Source organism: Maylandia zebra, linkage group LG10 (genome assembly GCF_041146795.1).
Source record: "Maylandia zebra isolate NMK-2024a linkage group LG10, Mzebra_GT3a, whole genome shotgun sequence".
Classification (NCBI taxonomy): domain Eukaryota; kingdom Metazoa; phylum Chordata; class Actinopteri; order Cichliformes; family Cichlidae; genus Maylandia; species Maylandia zebra.
Window position 1 is genome coordinate 34,888,617 of NC_135176.1, and position 16,448 is coordinate 34,905,064.

Consider the following 16,448-nt stretch of genomic DNA (forward strand, 5'->3'; position numbering starts at 1 on the left):
ACTTGGTGTAAATGGGTCCAAATTTGACGGAATAAAAAGGTCAAAGTGGCAGATAGGAGTGTCCGATCGGGCCGATTCCACCACCACTGTACTCAGCAGGCCCTGCCGGGTCGTTAGACACGCAGCATGGCAGGGATCGGTGACATAACATGTAGCAGTTTCCCTTCACAGAAGCGTCTGCAGCAGGTGGGTGGAGGAGGAGGCAGCAGAACCAGGCCTTTGGAGCACTGTGTCATCTCCTGGTCCTGATGCTTTGAATCTCCCTCTCTGTCTGTCTGTCTGTCACACACACACACACACACACACACAGAAGCTGGTCAAGTGCTGTGCAACTGGGATTGCACCTGTCGTCCACAGGAGGGCGCCTAGCTGGGAAGTCCAGTACATTCCATATTAAAGTTGTTGCAAGTGCATTTTTTGTGTAAAAGACAGACACACACACACACACACACACTGTAAGGTCTGAAGTGCAAAATTTGAATTACATTCCTTTGTATCTCTCCCTCTCTCTCTCTCTCTCTCTCTCTCTCTCTCTCTGTCAACACACACACACACACACACACACACACACACACACACAGTAAGGTCTGAAGTGCAAAATTTGAATTACATTCCTTTGTATCTCTCCCTCTCTCTCTCTCTCTCTCTCTGTCTCTCTCTCTGTCAACACACACACACACACACTCACACACACCAAAGCACACAGACAGAAGCTGGTCACAACTGCTGTGCAACTGGGATTGAACCAGGGGGGCTCCCTCTGCTGGCTCAATGCGGTACAAAGTGTCAGAAGCTGTTAGATATCTGCTTTTGACAATCAATTGCACCTGTCATCCACAGGAGGGCGCCTAGCCGGGAAGTCCAGTACATTCCATATTAAAGTTGTTGCAAGTGCATTTTTTGTGTAAAAGACAGACACACACACACACACACACACACACACACACACACACACACACACACACACACACTGTAAGGTCTGAAGTGCAAAATTTGAATTACATTCCTTTGTATCTCTCCCTCTCTCTCTCTCTCTCTCTCTCTCTGTCTCTCTCTCTCTCTCTCTCTCTCTCTCTCTGTCAACACACACACACACACACACACACACACACACACACACACACACACACACAGTAAGGTCTGAAGTGCAAAATTTGAATTACATTCCTTTGTATCTCTCCCTCTCTCTCTCTCTCTCTCTCTGTCTCTCTGTCAACACACACACACACACACACACACACGCACACACACACGCTCAATGGAGTATAAAATAAAGACCGGGGCAGTTCTCTCACTGGAGTCTCTTAGAGTGGAGGCTGCCCTTGCTAGCAAGAAGTTCTGTGTGTTTCTCTTCTCTGAGTCTTTACTGAAGAAGTGTTTTATAACATTTTCCTTAACAACTGACATGTGTTTTTTGTGTAAAAGAGAGAGAGACACACACACACACACACACACACACACACACACACACACACACACACACACACTCACACTCAGCGGCTCAGAGATGAGGGAAAAACAACAGAAATCAGGATAGATTTTAATGTCAGGAGATGCCCTGTGATGCTGGGGCCATTGTGTAAGATTGGAATGTGTACCAGTGGCTGGTGGGTGGTCCTTGAAGGTCCCAGGAGGAGGCGGCGAGGAGGCAGCGGGTGGCTGGGCTTGAGCTGTGGATCAGGGACGTCATTAATTCTGCCTGGTGCTGCGTGTGCCCTGTGCAGCTTGGATGTCTGCCGCTGACGCTCTGTGGTTCCTGTTCTGCTGATCTCCTGGTCCACACACGGCTTCAGGGTGCACTGTACAAGCGGAGAAGAAATGCATCATTGGTTACCAAAATAAAACAGTGTCTTTCTGCCTGTGTCATTCTGTTTGGTTTCTTTGAGCGTTTGTTTCTTAAATACACAGCAAGTGTCACTCTCTCTCTCTGTCACACACACACACACACACACACACACACCAAAGCAAACACACCAAAGCGCACACACACACACACACACAGACACTGTGAGGTCTGCAGTTCAAAATTTGAATCTCAGAGCTTGGTGTTTTTGTCTCCCTCCAGTGGACAAATGCAGGTATGATTAGGGTTGGTTAGGTTAAGGGGATTTAGCCAGAGCTTGACGGAATAAAATGGAATAACTGGGAAAGTAAGTGTCGTAGAGGGATGAAAGTGGTGTCTACGTGGGGATTTTCTGCCGCTCCGCACGCGCTGGTGAAGACCCCATGTCGATAGCACCAACGGTTCTGGACTTGGTGTAAATGGGTCCAAATTTGACGGAATAAAAAGGTCAAAGTGGCAGATAGGAGTGTCCGATCGGGCCGATTCCACCACCACTGTACTCAGCAGGCCCTGCCGGGTCGTTAGACACGCAGCATGGCAGGGATCGGTGACATAACATGTAGCAGTTTCCCTTCACAGAAGCGTCTGCAGCAGGTGGGTGGAGGAGGAGGCAGCAGAACCAGGCCTTTGGAGCACTGTGTCATCTCCTGGTCCTGATGCTTTGAATCTCCCTCTCTGTCTGTCTGTCTGTCACACACACACACACACACACACACACACACAGAAGCTGGTCAAGTGCTGTGCAACTGGGATTGCACCTGTCGTCCACAGGAGGGCGCCTAGCTGGGAAGTCCAGTACATTCCATATTAAAGTTGTTGCAAGTGCATTTTTTGTGTAAAAGACAGACACACACACACACACACACACACACACACACACACACACACACACACACACACACACACTGTAAGGTCTGAAGTGCAAAATTTGAATTACATTCCTTTGTATCTCTCCCTCTCTCTCTCTCTCTCTCTCTCTCTCTCTGTCAACACACACACACACACACACACACACACACACACACACACAGTAAGGTCTGAAGTGCAAAATTTGAATTACATTCCTTTGTATCTCTCCCTCTCTCTCTCTCTCTCTCTCTGTCTCTCTCTCTGTCAACACACACACACACACACTCACACACACCAAAGCACACAGACAGAAGCTGGTCACAACTGCTGTGCAACTGGGATTGAACCAGGGGGGCTCCCTCTGCTGGCTCAATGCGGTACAAAGTGTCAGAAGCTGTTAGATATCTGCTTTTGACAATCAATTGCACCTGTCATCCACAGGAGGGCGCCTAGCCGGGAAGTCCAGTACATTCCATATTAAAGTTGTTGCAAGTGCATTTTTTGTGTAAAAGACAGACACACACACACACACACACACACACACACACACACACACTGTAAGGTCTGAAGTGCAAAATTTGAATTACATTCCTTTGTATCTCTCCCTCTCTCTCTCTCTCTGTCAACACACACACACACACACACACACACACACACACACACACACACACACAGTAAGGTCTGAAGTGCAAAATTTGAATTACATTCCTTTGTATCTCTCCCTCTCTCTCTCTCTCTCTCTCTCTGTCTCTCTCTCTGTCAACACACACACACACACACACACACTCACACACACCAAAGCACACAGACAGAAGCTGGTCACAACTGCTGTGCAACTGGGATTGAACCAGGGGGGCTCCCTCTGCTGGCTCAATGCGGTACAAAGTGTCAGAAGCTGTTAGATATCTGCTTTTGACAATCAATTGCACCTGTCATCCACAGGAGGGCGCCTAGCCGGGAAGTCCAGTACATTCCATATTAAAGTTGTTGCAAGTGCATTTTTTGTGTAAAAGACAGACACACACACACACACACACACACACACACACTGTAAGGTCTGAAGTGCAAAATTTGAATTACATTCCTTTGTATCTCTCCCTCTCTCTCTCTCTCTCTCTCTCTCTGTCTCTCTCTCTCTCTCTCTCTGTCAACACACACACACACACACACACACACACACACACACACACACACACACAGTAAGGTCTGAAGTGCAAAATTTGAATTACATTCCTTTGTATCTCTCCCTCTCTCTCTCTCTCTCTCTCTGTCTCTCTGTCAACACACACACACACACACACACGCACACACACACGCTCAATGGAGTATAAAATAAAGACCGGGGCAGTTCTCTCACTGGAGTCTCTTAGAGTGGAGGCTGCCCTTGCTAGCAAGAAGTTCTGTGTGTTTCTCTTCTCTGAGTCTTTACTGAAGAAGTGTTTTATAACATTTTCCTTAACAACTGACATGTGTTTTTTGTGTAAAAGAGAGAGAGACACACACACACACACACACACACACACACACACACACACACACACACACACACACTCACACTCAGCGGCTCAGAGATGAGGGAAAAACAACAGAAATCAGGATAGATTTTAATGTCAGGAGATGCCCTGTGATGCTGGGGCCATTGTGTAAGATTGGAATGTGTACCAGTGGCTGGTGGGTGGTCCTTGAAGGTCCCAGGAGGAGGCGGCGAGGAGGCAGCGGGTGGCTGGGCTTGAGCTGTGGATCAGGGACGTCATTAATTCTGCCTGGTGCTGCGTGTGCCCTGTGCAGCTTGGATGTCTGCCGCTGACGCTCTGTGGTTCCTGTTCTGCTGATCTCCTGGTCCACACACGGCTTCAGGGTGCACTGTACAAGCGGAGAAGAAATGCATCATTGGTTACCAAAATAAAACAGTGTCTTTCTGCCTGTGTCATTCTGTTTGGTTTCTTTGAGCGTTTGTTTCTTAAATACACAGCAAGTGTCACTCTCTCTCTCTGTCACACACACACACACACACACACACACACACACACACACACACCAAAGCAAACACACCAAAGCACACACACACACACACACACAGACACTGTGAGGTCTGCAGTTCAAAATTTGAATCTCAGAGCTTGGTTTTTTTGTCTCCCTCCAGTGGACAAATGCAGGTATGATTAGGGTTGGTTAGGTTAAGGGGATTTAGCCAGAGCTTGACGGAATAAAATGGAATAACTGGGAAAGTAAGTGTCGTAGAGGGATGAAAGTGGTGTCTACGTGGGGATTTTCTGCCGCTCCGCACGCGCTGGTGAAGACCCCATGTCGATAGCACCAACGGTTCTGGACTTGGTGTAAATGGGTCCAAATTTGACGGAATAAAAAGGTCAAAGTGGCAGATAGGAGTGTCCGATCGGGCCGATTCCACCACCACTGTACTCAGCAGGCCCTGCCGGGTCGTTAGACACGCAGCATGGCAGGGATCGGTGACATAACATGTAGCAGTTTCCCTTCACAGAAGCGTCTGCAGCAGGTGGGTGGAGGAGGAGGCAGCAGAACCAGGCCTTTGGAGCACTGTGTCATCTCCTGGTCCTGATGCTTTGAATCTCCCTCTCTGTCTGTCTGTCTGTCACACACACACACACACACACACACACACACAGAAGCTGGTCAAGTGCTGTGCAACTGGGATTGCACCTGTCGTCCACAGGAGGGCGCCTAGCTGGGAAGTCCAGTACATTCCATATTAAAGTTGTTGCAAGTGCATTTTTTGTGTAAAAGACAGACACACACACACACACACACACACACACACACTGTAAGGTCTGAAGTGCAAAATTTGAATTACATTCCTTTGTATCTCTCCCTCTCTCTCTCTCTCTCTCTCTCTCTCTCTGTCAACACACACACACACACACACACACACACACACAGTAAGGTCTGAAGTGCAAAATTTGAATTACATTCCTTTGTATCTCTCCCTCTCTCTCTCTCTCTCTCTCTGTCTCTCTCTCTGTCAACACACACACACACACACACACACTCACACACACCAAAGCACACAGACAGAAGCTGGTCACAACTGCTGTGCAACTGGGATTGAACCAGGGGGGCTCCCTCTGCTGGCTCAATGCGGTACAAAGTGTCAGAAGCTGTTAGATATCTGCTTTTGACAATCAATTGCACCTGTCATCCACAGGAGGGCGCCTAGCCGGGAAGTCCAGTACATTCCATATTAAAGTTGTTGCAAGTGCATTTTTTGTGTAAAAGACAGACACACACACACACACACACACACACACTGTAAGGTCTGAAGTGCAAAATTTGAATTACATTCCTTTGTATCTCTCTCTCTCTCTCTCTCTCTCTCTCTCTCTGTCTCTCTCTCTCTCTCTCTCTGTCAACACACACACACACACACACACACACACACACACACAGTAAGGTCTGAAGTGCAAAATTTGAATTACATTCCTTTGTATCTCTCCCTCTCTCTCTCTCTCTCTCTCTGTCTCTCTGTCAACACACACACACACACACACACGCACACACACACGCTCAATGGAGTATAAAATAAAGACCGGGGCAGTTCTCTCACTGGAGTCTCTTAGAGTGGAGGCTGCCCTTGCTAGCAAGAAGTTCTGTGTGTTTCTCTTCTCTGAGTCTTTACTGAAGAAGTGTTTTATAACATTTTCCTTAACAACTGACATGTGTTTTTTGTGTAAAAGAGAGAGAGACACACACACACACACACACACACACACACACACACACACTCACACTCAGCGGCTCAGAGATGAGGGAAAAACAACAGAAATCAGGATAGATTTTAATGTCAGGAGATGCCCTGTGATGCTGGGGCCATTGTGTAAGATTGGAATGTGTACCAGTGGCTGGTGGGTGGTCCTTGAAGGTCCCAGGAGGAGGCGGCGAGGAGGCAGCGGGTGGCTGGGCTTGAGCTGTGGATCAGGGACGTCATTAATTCTGCCTGGTGCTGCGTGTGCCCTGTGCAGCTTGGATGTCTGCCGCTGACGCTCTGTGGTTCCTGTTCTGCTGATCTCCTGGTCCACACACGGCTTCAGGGTGCACTGTACAAGCGGAGAAGAAATGCATCATTGGTTACCAAAATAAAACAGTGTCTTTCTGCCTGTGTCATTCTGTTTGGTTTCTTTGAGCGTTTGTTTCTTAAATACACAGCAAGTGTCACTCTCTCTCTCTGTCACACACACACACACACACACACACACACACACACACACACCAAAGCAAACACACCAAAGCGCACACACACACACACACACAGACACTGTGAGGTCTGCAGTTCAAAATTTGAATCTCAGAGCTTGGTTTTTTTGTCTCCCTCCAGTGGACAAATGCAGGTATGATTAGGGTTGCTTAGGTTAAGGGGATTTAGCCAGAGCTTGACGGAATAAAATGGAATAACTGGGAAAGTAAGTGTCGTAGAGGGATGAAAGTGGTGTCTACGTGGGGATTTTCTGCCGCTCCGCACGCGCTGGTGAAGACCCCATGTCGATAGCACCAACGGTTCTGGACTTGGTGTAAATGGGTCCAAATTTGACGGAATAAAAAGGTCAAAGTGGCAGATAGGAGTGTCCGATCGGGCCGATTCCACCACCACTGTACTCAGCAGGCCCTGCCGGGTCGTTAGACACGCAGCATGGCAGGGATCGGTGACATAACATGTAGCAGTTTCCCTTCACAGAAGCGTCTGCAGCAGGTGGGTGGAGGAGGAGGCAGCAGAACCAGGCCTTTGGAGCACTGTGTCATCTCCTGGTCCTGATGCTTTGAATCTCCCTCTCTGTCTGTCTGTCTGTCACACACACACACACACACACACACACACACAGAAGCTGGTCAAGTGCTGTGCAACTGGGATTGCACCTGTCGTCCACAGGAGGGCGCCTAGCTGGGAAGTCCAGTACATTCCATATTAAAGTTGTTGCAAGTGCATTTTTTGTGTAAAAGACAGACACACACACACACACACACACACACACACACACACACACACACACACACACACACACACTGTAAGGTCTGAAGTGCAAAATTTGAATTACATTCCTTTGTATCTCTCCCTCTCTCTCTCTCTCTCTCTCTCTCTCTCTGTCAACACACACACACACACACACACACACACACACACACACACAGTAAGGTCTGAAGTGCAAAATTTGAATTACATTCCTTTGTATCTCTCCCTCTCTCTCTCTCTCTCTCTCTGTCTCTCTCTCTGTCAACACACACACACACACACTCACACACACCAAAGCACACAGACAGAAGCTGGTCACAACTGCTGTGCAACTGGGATTGAACCAGGGGGGCTCCCTCTGCTGGCTCAATGCGGTACAAAGTGTCAGAAGCTGTTAGATATCTGCTTTTGACAATCAATTGCACCTGTCATCCACAGGAGGGCGCCTAGCCGGGAAGTCCAGTACATTCCATATTAAAGTTGTTGCAAGTGCATTTTTTGTGTAAAAGACAGACACACACACACACACACACACACACACACACACACACACTGTAAGGTCTGAAGTGCAAAATTTGAATTACATTCCTTTGTATCTCTCCCTCTCTCTCTCTCTCTGTCAACACACACACACACACACACACACACACACACACACACACACACACACAGTAAGGTCTGAAGTGCAAAATTTGAATTACATTCCTTTGTATCTCTCCCTCTCTCTCTCTCTCTCTCTCTCTGTCTCTCTCTCTGTCAACACACACACACACACACACACACTCACACACACCAAAGCACACAGACAGAAGCTGGTCACAACTGCTGTGCAACTGGGATTGAACCAGGGGGGCTCCCTCTGCTGGCTCAATGCGGTACAAAGTGTCAGAAGCTGTTAGATATCTGCTTTTGACAATCAATTGCACCTGTCATCCACAGGAGGGCGCCTAGCCGGGAAGTCCAGTACATTCCATATTAAAGTTGTTGCAAGTGCATTTTTTGTGTAAAAGACAGACACACACACACACACACACACACACACACACTGTAAGGTCTGAAGTGCAAAATTTGAATTACATTCCTTTGTATCTCTCCCTCTCTCTCTCTCTCTCTCTCTCTCTGTCTCTCTCTCTCTCTCTCTCTGTCAACACACACACACACACACACACACACACACACACACACACACACAGTAAGGTCTGAAGTGCAAAATTTGAATTACATTCCTTTGTATCTCTCCCTCTCTCTCTCTCTCTCTCTCTGTCTCTCTGTCAACACACACACACACACACACACGCACACACACACGCTCAATGGAGTATAAAATAAAGACCGGGGCAGTTCTCTCACTGGAGTCTCTTAGAGTGGAGGCTGCCCTTGCTAGCAAGAAGTTCTGTGTGTTTCTCTTCTCTGAGTCTTTACTGAAGAAGTGTTTTATAACATTTTCCTTAACAACTGACATGTGTTTTTTGTGTAAAAGAGAGAGAGACACACACACACACACACACACACACACACACACACACACACACACACACACACACTCACACTCAGCGGCTCAGAGATGAGGGAAAAACAACAGAAATCAGGATAGATTTTAATGTCAGGAGATGCCCTGTGATGCTGGGGCCATTGTGTAAGATTGGAATGTGTACCAGTGGCTGGTGGGTGGTCCTTGAAGGTCCCAGGAGGAGGCGGCGAGGAGGCAGCGGGTGGCTGGGCTTGAGCTGTGGATCAGGGACGTCATTAATTCTGCCTGGTGCTGCGTGTGCCCTGTGCAGCTTGGATGTCTGCCGCTGACGCTCTGTGGTTCCTGTTCTGCTGATCTCCTGGTCCACACACGGCTTCAGGGTGCACTGTACAAGCGGAGAAGAAATGCATCATTGGTTACCAAAATAAAACAGTGTCTTTCTGCCTGTGTCATTCTGTTTGGTTTCTTTGAGCGTTTGTTTCTTAAATACACAGCAAGTGTCACTCTCTCTCTCTGTCACACACACACACACACACACACACACACACACACACACACACCAAAGCAAACACACCAAAGCACACACACACACACACACACAGACACTGTGAGGTCTGCAGTTCAAAATTTGAATCTCAGAGCTTGGTTTTTTTGTCTCCCTCCAGTGGACAAATGCAGGTATGATTAGGGTTGGTTAGGTTAAGGGGATTTAGCCAGAGCTTGACGGAATAAAATGGAATAACTGGGAAAGTAAGTGTCGTAGAGGGATGAAAGTGGTGTCTACGTGGGGATTTTCTGCCGCTCCGCACGCGCTGGTGAAGACCCCATGTCGATAGCACCAACGGTTCTGGACTTGGTGTAAATGGGTCCAAATTTGACGGAATAAAAAGGTCAAAGTGGCAGATAGGAGTGTCCGATCGGGCCGATTCCACCACCACTGTACTCAGCAGGCCCTGCCGGGTCGTTAGACACGCAGCATGGCAGGGATCGGTGACATAACATGTAGCAGTTTCCCTTCACAGAAGCGTCTGCAGCAGGTGGGTGGAGGAGGAGGCAGCAGAACCAGGCCTTTGGAGCACTGTGTCATCTCCTGGTCCTGATGCTTTGAATCTCCCTCTCTGTCTGTCTGTCTGTCACACACACACACACACACACACACACACACAGAAGCTGGTCAAGTGCTGTGCAACTGGGATTGCACCTGTCGTCCACAGGAGGGCGCCTAGCTGGGAAGTCCAGTACATTCCATATTAAAGTTGTTGCAAGTGCATTTTTTGTGTAAAAGACAGACACACACACACACACACACACACACACACACTGTAAGGTCTGAAGTGCAAAATTTGAATTACATTCCTTTGTATCTCTCCCTCTCTCTCTCTCTCTCTCTCTCTCTCTCTGTCAACACACACACACACACACACACACACACACACAGTAAGGTCTGAAGTGCAAAATTTGAATTACATTCCTTTGTATCTCTCCCTCTCTCTCTCTCTCTCTCTCTGTCTCTCTCTCTGTCAACACACACACACACACACACACACTCACACACACCAAAGCACACAGACAGAAGCTGGTCACAACTGCTGTGCAACTGGGATTGAACCAGGGGGGCTCCCTCTGCTGGCTCAATGCGGTACAAAGTGTCAGAAGCTGTTAGATATCTGCTTTTGACAATCAATTGCACCTGTCATCCACAGGAGGGCGCCTAGCCGGGAAGTCCAGTACATTCCATATTAAAGTTGTTGCAAGTGCATTTTTTGTGTAAAAGACAGACACACACACACACACACACACACACACTGTAAGGTCTGAAGTGCAAAATTTGAATTACATTCCTTTGTATCTCTCTCTCTCTCTCTCTCTCTCTCTCTCTCTGTCTCTCTCTCTCTCTCTCTCTGTCAACACACACACACACACACACACACACACACACACACAGTAAGGTCTGAAGTGCAAAATTTGAATTACATTCCTTTGTATCTCTCCCTCTCTCTCTCTCTCTCTCTCTGTCTCTCTGTCAACACACACACACACACACACACGCACACACACACGCTCAATGGAGTATAAAATAAAGACCGGGGCAGTTCTCTCACTGGAGTCTCTTAGAGTGGAGGCTGCCCTTGCTAGCAAGAAGTTCTGTGTGTTTCTCTTCTCTGAGTCTTTACTGAAGAAGTGTTTTATAACATTTTCCTTAACAACTGACATGTGTTTTTTGTGTAAAAGAGAGAGAGACACACACACACACACACACACACACACACACACACACACTCACACTCAGCGGCTCAGAGATGAGGGAAAAACAACAGAAATCAGGATAGATTTTAATGTCAGGAGATGCCCTGTGATGCTGGGGCCATTGTGTAAGATTGGAATGTGTACCAGTGGCTGGTGGGTGGTCCTTGAAGGTCCCAGGAGGAGGCGGCGAGGAGGCAGCGGGTGGCTGGGCTTGAGCTGTGGATCAGGGACGTCATTAATTCTGCCTGGTGCTGCGTGTGCCCTGTGCAGCTTGGATGTCTGCCGCTGACGCTCTGTGGTTCCTGTTCTGCTGATCTCCTGGTCCACACACGGCTTCAGGGTGCACTGTACAAGCGGAGAAGAAATGCATCATTGGTTACCAAAATAAAACAGTGTCTTTCTGCCTGTGTCATTCTGTTTGGTTTCTTTGAGCGTTTGTTTCTTAAATACACAGCAAGTGTCACTCTCTCTCTCTGTCACACACACACACACACACACACACACACACACACACACACCAAAGCAAACACACCAAAGCGCACACACACACACACACACAGACACTGTGAGGTCTGCAGTTCAAAATTTGAATCTCAGAGCTTGGTTTTTTTGTCTCCCTCCAGTGGACAAATGCAGGTATGATTAGGGTTGCTTAGGTTAAGGGGATTTAGCCAGAGCTTGACGGAATAAAATGGAATAACTGGGAAAGTAAGTGTCGTAGAGGGATGAAAGTGGTGTCTACGTGGGGATTTTCTGCCGCTCCGCACGCGCTGGTGAAGACCCCATGTCGATAGCACCAACGGTTCTGGACTTGGTGTAAATGGGTCCAAATTTGACGGAATAAAAAGGTCAAAGTGGCAGATAGGAGTGTCCGATCGGGCCGATTCCACCACCACTGTACTCAGCAGGCCCTGCCGGGTCGTTAGACACGCAGCATGGCAGGGATCGGTGACATAACATGTAGCAGTTTCCCTTCACAGAAGCGTCTGCAGCAGGTGGGTGGAGGAGGAGGCAGCAGAACCAGGCCTTTGGAGCACTGTGTCATCTCCTGGTCCTGATGCTTTGAATCTCCCTCTCTGTCTGTCTGTCTGTCTGTCTGTCTGTCACACACACACACACACACACACACACACAGAAGCTGGTCAAGTGCTGTGCAACTGGGATTGCACCTGTCGTCCACAGGAGGGCGCCTAGCTGGGAAGTCCAGTACATTCCATATTAAAGTTGTTGCAAGTGCATTTTTTGTGTAAAAGACAGACACACACACACACACACACACACACACACACACACACACACACACAGTAAGGTCTGAAGTGCAAAATTTGAATTACATTCCTTTGTATCTCTCCCTCTCTCTCTCTCTCTCTCTCTCTCTCTCTCTGTCAACACACACACACACACACACACACACACACACACACACACACACACACACACACACAGTAAGGTCTGAAGTGCAAAATTTGAATTACATTCCTTTGTATCTCTCCCTCTCTCTCTCTCTCTCTCTCTGTCTCTCTCTCTCTCTGTCAACACACACACACACACACTCACACACACCAAAGCACACAGACAGAAGCTGGTCACAACTGCTGTGCAGCTGGGATTGAACCAGGGGGGCTCCCTCTGCTGGCTCAATGCGGTACAAAGTGTCAGAAGCTGTTAGATATCTGCTTTTGACAATCAATTGCACCTGTCATCCACAGGAGGGCGCCTAGCTGGGAAGTCCAGTACATTCCATATTAAAGTTGTTGCAAGTGCATTTTTTGTGTAAAAGACAGACACACACACACACACACACACACACACACACACACACACACTGTAAGGTCTGAAGTGCAAAATTTGAATTACATTCCTTTGTATCTCTCCCTCTCTCTCTCTCTCTCTCTCTCTCTGTCTCTCTCTCTCTCTCTCTCTCTCTGTCAACACACACACACACACACACACACACACACACACACACACACACACACACACACACTGTAAGGTCTGAAGTGCAAAATTTGAATTACATTCCTTTGTATCTCTCCCTCTCTCTCTCTCTCTCTGTCTCTCTCTCTCTGTCAACACACACACACACACACACACACGCACACACACACGCTCAATGGAGTATAAAATAAAGACCGGGGCAGTTCTCTCACTGGAGTCTCTTAGAGTGGAGGCTGCCCTTGCTAGCAAGAAGTTCTGTGTGTTTCTCTTCTCTGAGTCTTTACTGAAGAAGTGTTTTATAACATTTTCCTTAACAACTGACATGTGTTTTTTGTGTAAAAGAGAGAGAGACACACACACACACACACACACACACACACACACACACACACACTCACACTCAGCGGCTCAGAGATGAGGGAAAAACAACAGAAATCAGGATAGATTTTAATGTCAGGAGATGCCCTGTGATGCTGGGGCCATTGTGTAAGATTGGAATGTGTACCAGTGGCTGGTGGGTGGTCCTTGAAGGTCCCAGGAGGAGGCGGCGAGGAGGCAGCGGGTGGCTGGGCTTGAGCTGTGGATCAGGGACGTCATTAATTCTGCCTGGTGCTGCGTGTGCCCTGTGCAGCTTGGATGTCTGCCGCTGACGCTCTGTGGTTCCTGTTCTGCTGATCTCCTGGTCCACACACGGCTTCAGGGTGCACTGTACAAGGGAAGAAGAAATGCATCATTGGTTACCAAAATAAAACAGTGTCTTTCTGCCTGTGTCATTCTGTTTGGTTTCTTTGAGCGTTTGTTTCTTAAATACACAGCAAGTGTCACACACACACACACACACACACCAAAGCACACACACCAAAGCGCGCACACACACACACACACACACACACACACCAAAGCGCGCACACACACACACACACACACACACACACCAAAGCGCACACACACACACACACACACACACACACACACACACACACACACACAGACACTGTGAGGTTTGCAGTGCAAAATTTGAATTTTAGTGCATGGTGATTTGTCTCCCTCCAGTGGCCCACGGCAGGTATGATGAGGCTTAAATGATAGGTTATGGGGAAAAAGCCAGGAGAGGATGGGACAAAAGTGGAATAACTGAAAAAGTAAGAGGTGTAGAGGGCTGATGTTGGTGTCTAGGTGGGGGTTTTGGTGGGTGCCGGACGCTGTGGCGAAGAAGCCACGCCGATGGCTTCTTCGGTTCTGGAGATATGGCGAATCGGACCAAAAAGGATGGGACAAAAGGGTCCCAGTCGGAGAAAGGAAGGTGCAGAGGGCCTGGGTCCACCACCACTGTACTCAGCAGGCCCTGCCGGGTCGTTAGACACGCAGCATGGCAGGGATTGGTGACATAACATGTAGCAGTTTCCCTTCACAGAAGCCTCTGCAGCAGGTTGGTACAGGAGCAGGCACCAGAAGCAGGCCTGTGGAGCACTATGTCATCTGCTCGGCCTTGCTTCAGGATGCACTGTACAATTCGATAGCAAGACCTCATGGGTTACCACAAAAAAAACAGTGTCTTTCTGCCTCTGTCGTTCTCTTTGGTTTGTTTGAGCGCTTGTTTTTTAAATACACAGCAAGTGTCTCTCTCTCTCTGTCTGTCTCTCTGTCACACACACACACACACACACACACACACACACACACACACACACACAGAAGCAGAGCAGCTGCTGTGCCACTGGGATTGAACAAGAGGTGCTCCCTCTGCTGGCTCAATGCGGTACAAAGTGTCAGAAGGTGTTATACCGGCGAAAATAACATCTTTCAATTGCATGTTTGGTCCACAGGATGGCGCCTAGCAAGCAAGTCCTGTACATTGCATATTAAAAGTTGTTGCAAGTGCACTCACATGTATTTTTTGTGTAAAAGAGACACACACACACACACACACACACACACACACACACACACACACACACACACACACACACGCTCAATGGAGTATAAAATAAAGACCGGGGCAGTTCTCTCACTGGAGTCTCTTAGAGTGGAGGCTGCCCTTGCTAGCAAGAAGTTCTGTGTGTTTCTCTTCTCTGAGTCTTTACTGAAGAAGTGTTTTATAACATTTTCCTTAACAACTGACATGTGTTTTTTGTGTAAAAGAGAGAGAGACACACACACACACACACTCACACTCACACTCAGCGGCTCAGAGATGAGGGAAAAACAACAGAAATCAGGATAGATTTTAATGTCAGGAGATGCCCTGTGATGCTGGGGCCATTGTGTAAGATTGGAATGTGTACCAGTGGCTGGTGGGTGGTCCTTGAAGGTCCCGGGAGGAGGCGGCGAGGAGGCAGCGGGTGGCTGGGCTTGAGCTGTGGATCAGGGACGTCATTAATTCTGCCTGGTGCTGCGTGTGCCCTGTGCAGCTTGGATGTCTGCCGCTGACGCTCTGTGGTTCCTGTTCTGCTGATCTCCTGGTCCACACACCGCTTCAGGGTGCACTGTACAAGGGAAGAAGAAATGCATCATTGGTTACCAAAATAAAACAGTGTCTTTCTGCCTGTGTCATTCTGTTTGGTTTCTTTGAGCGTTTGTTTCTTAAATACACAGCAAGTGTCACTCTCTCTCTCTGTCACACACACACACACACACACACACACACACACCAAAGCAAACACACCAAAGCGCACACACACACACACACACAGACACTGTGAGGTCTGCAGTTCAAAATTTGAATCTCAGAGCTTGGTGTTTTTGTCTCCCTCCAGTGGACAAATGCAGGTATGATTAGGGTTGGTTAGGTTAAGGGGATTTAGCCAGAGCTTGACGGAATAAAATGGAATAACTGGGAAAGTAAGTGTCGTAGAGGGATGAAAGTGGTGTCTACGTGGGGATTTTCTGCCGCTCCGCACGCGCTGGTGAAGACCCCATGTCGATAGCACCAACGGTTCTGGACTTGGTGTAAATGGGTCCAAATTTAGGGTTAGGGTGGGTTAGGGTTAGGGTTAGGGGAAATCAAAGTTGGGAGCACGGTCCCCGAAGGGGGCCGTGCTCCAATGCACAGACCATACCTGCTCCCTTCTCAGGCGTCCAGGACCCCACCAGTGGGGTTTCAAACTCGTGTCCAATCAGAT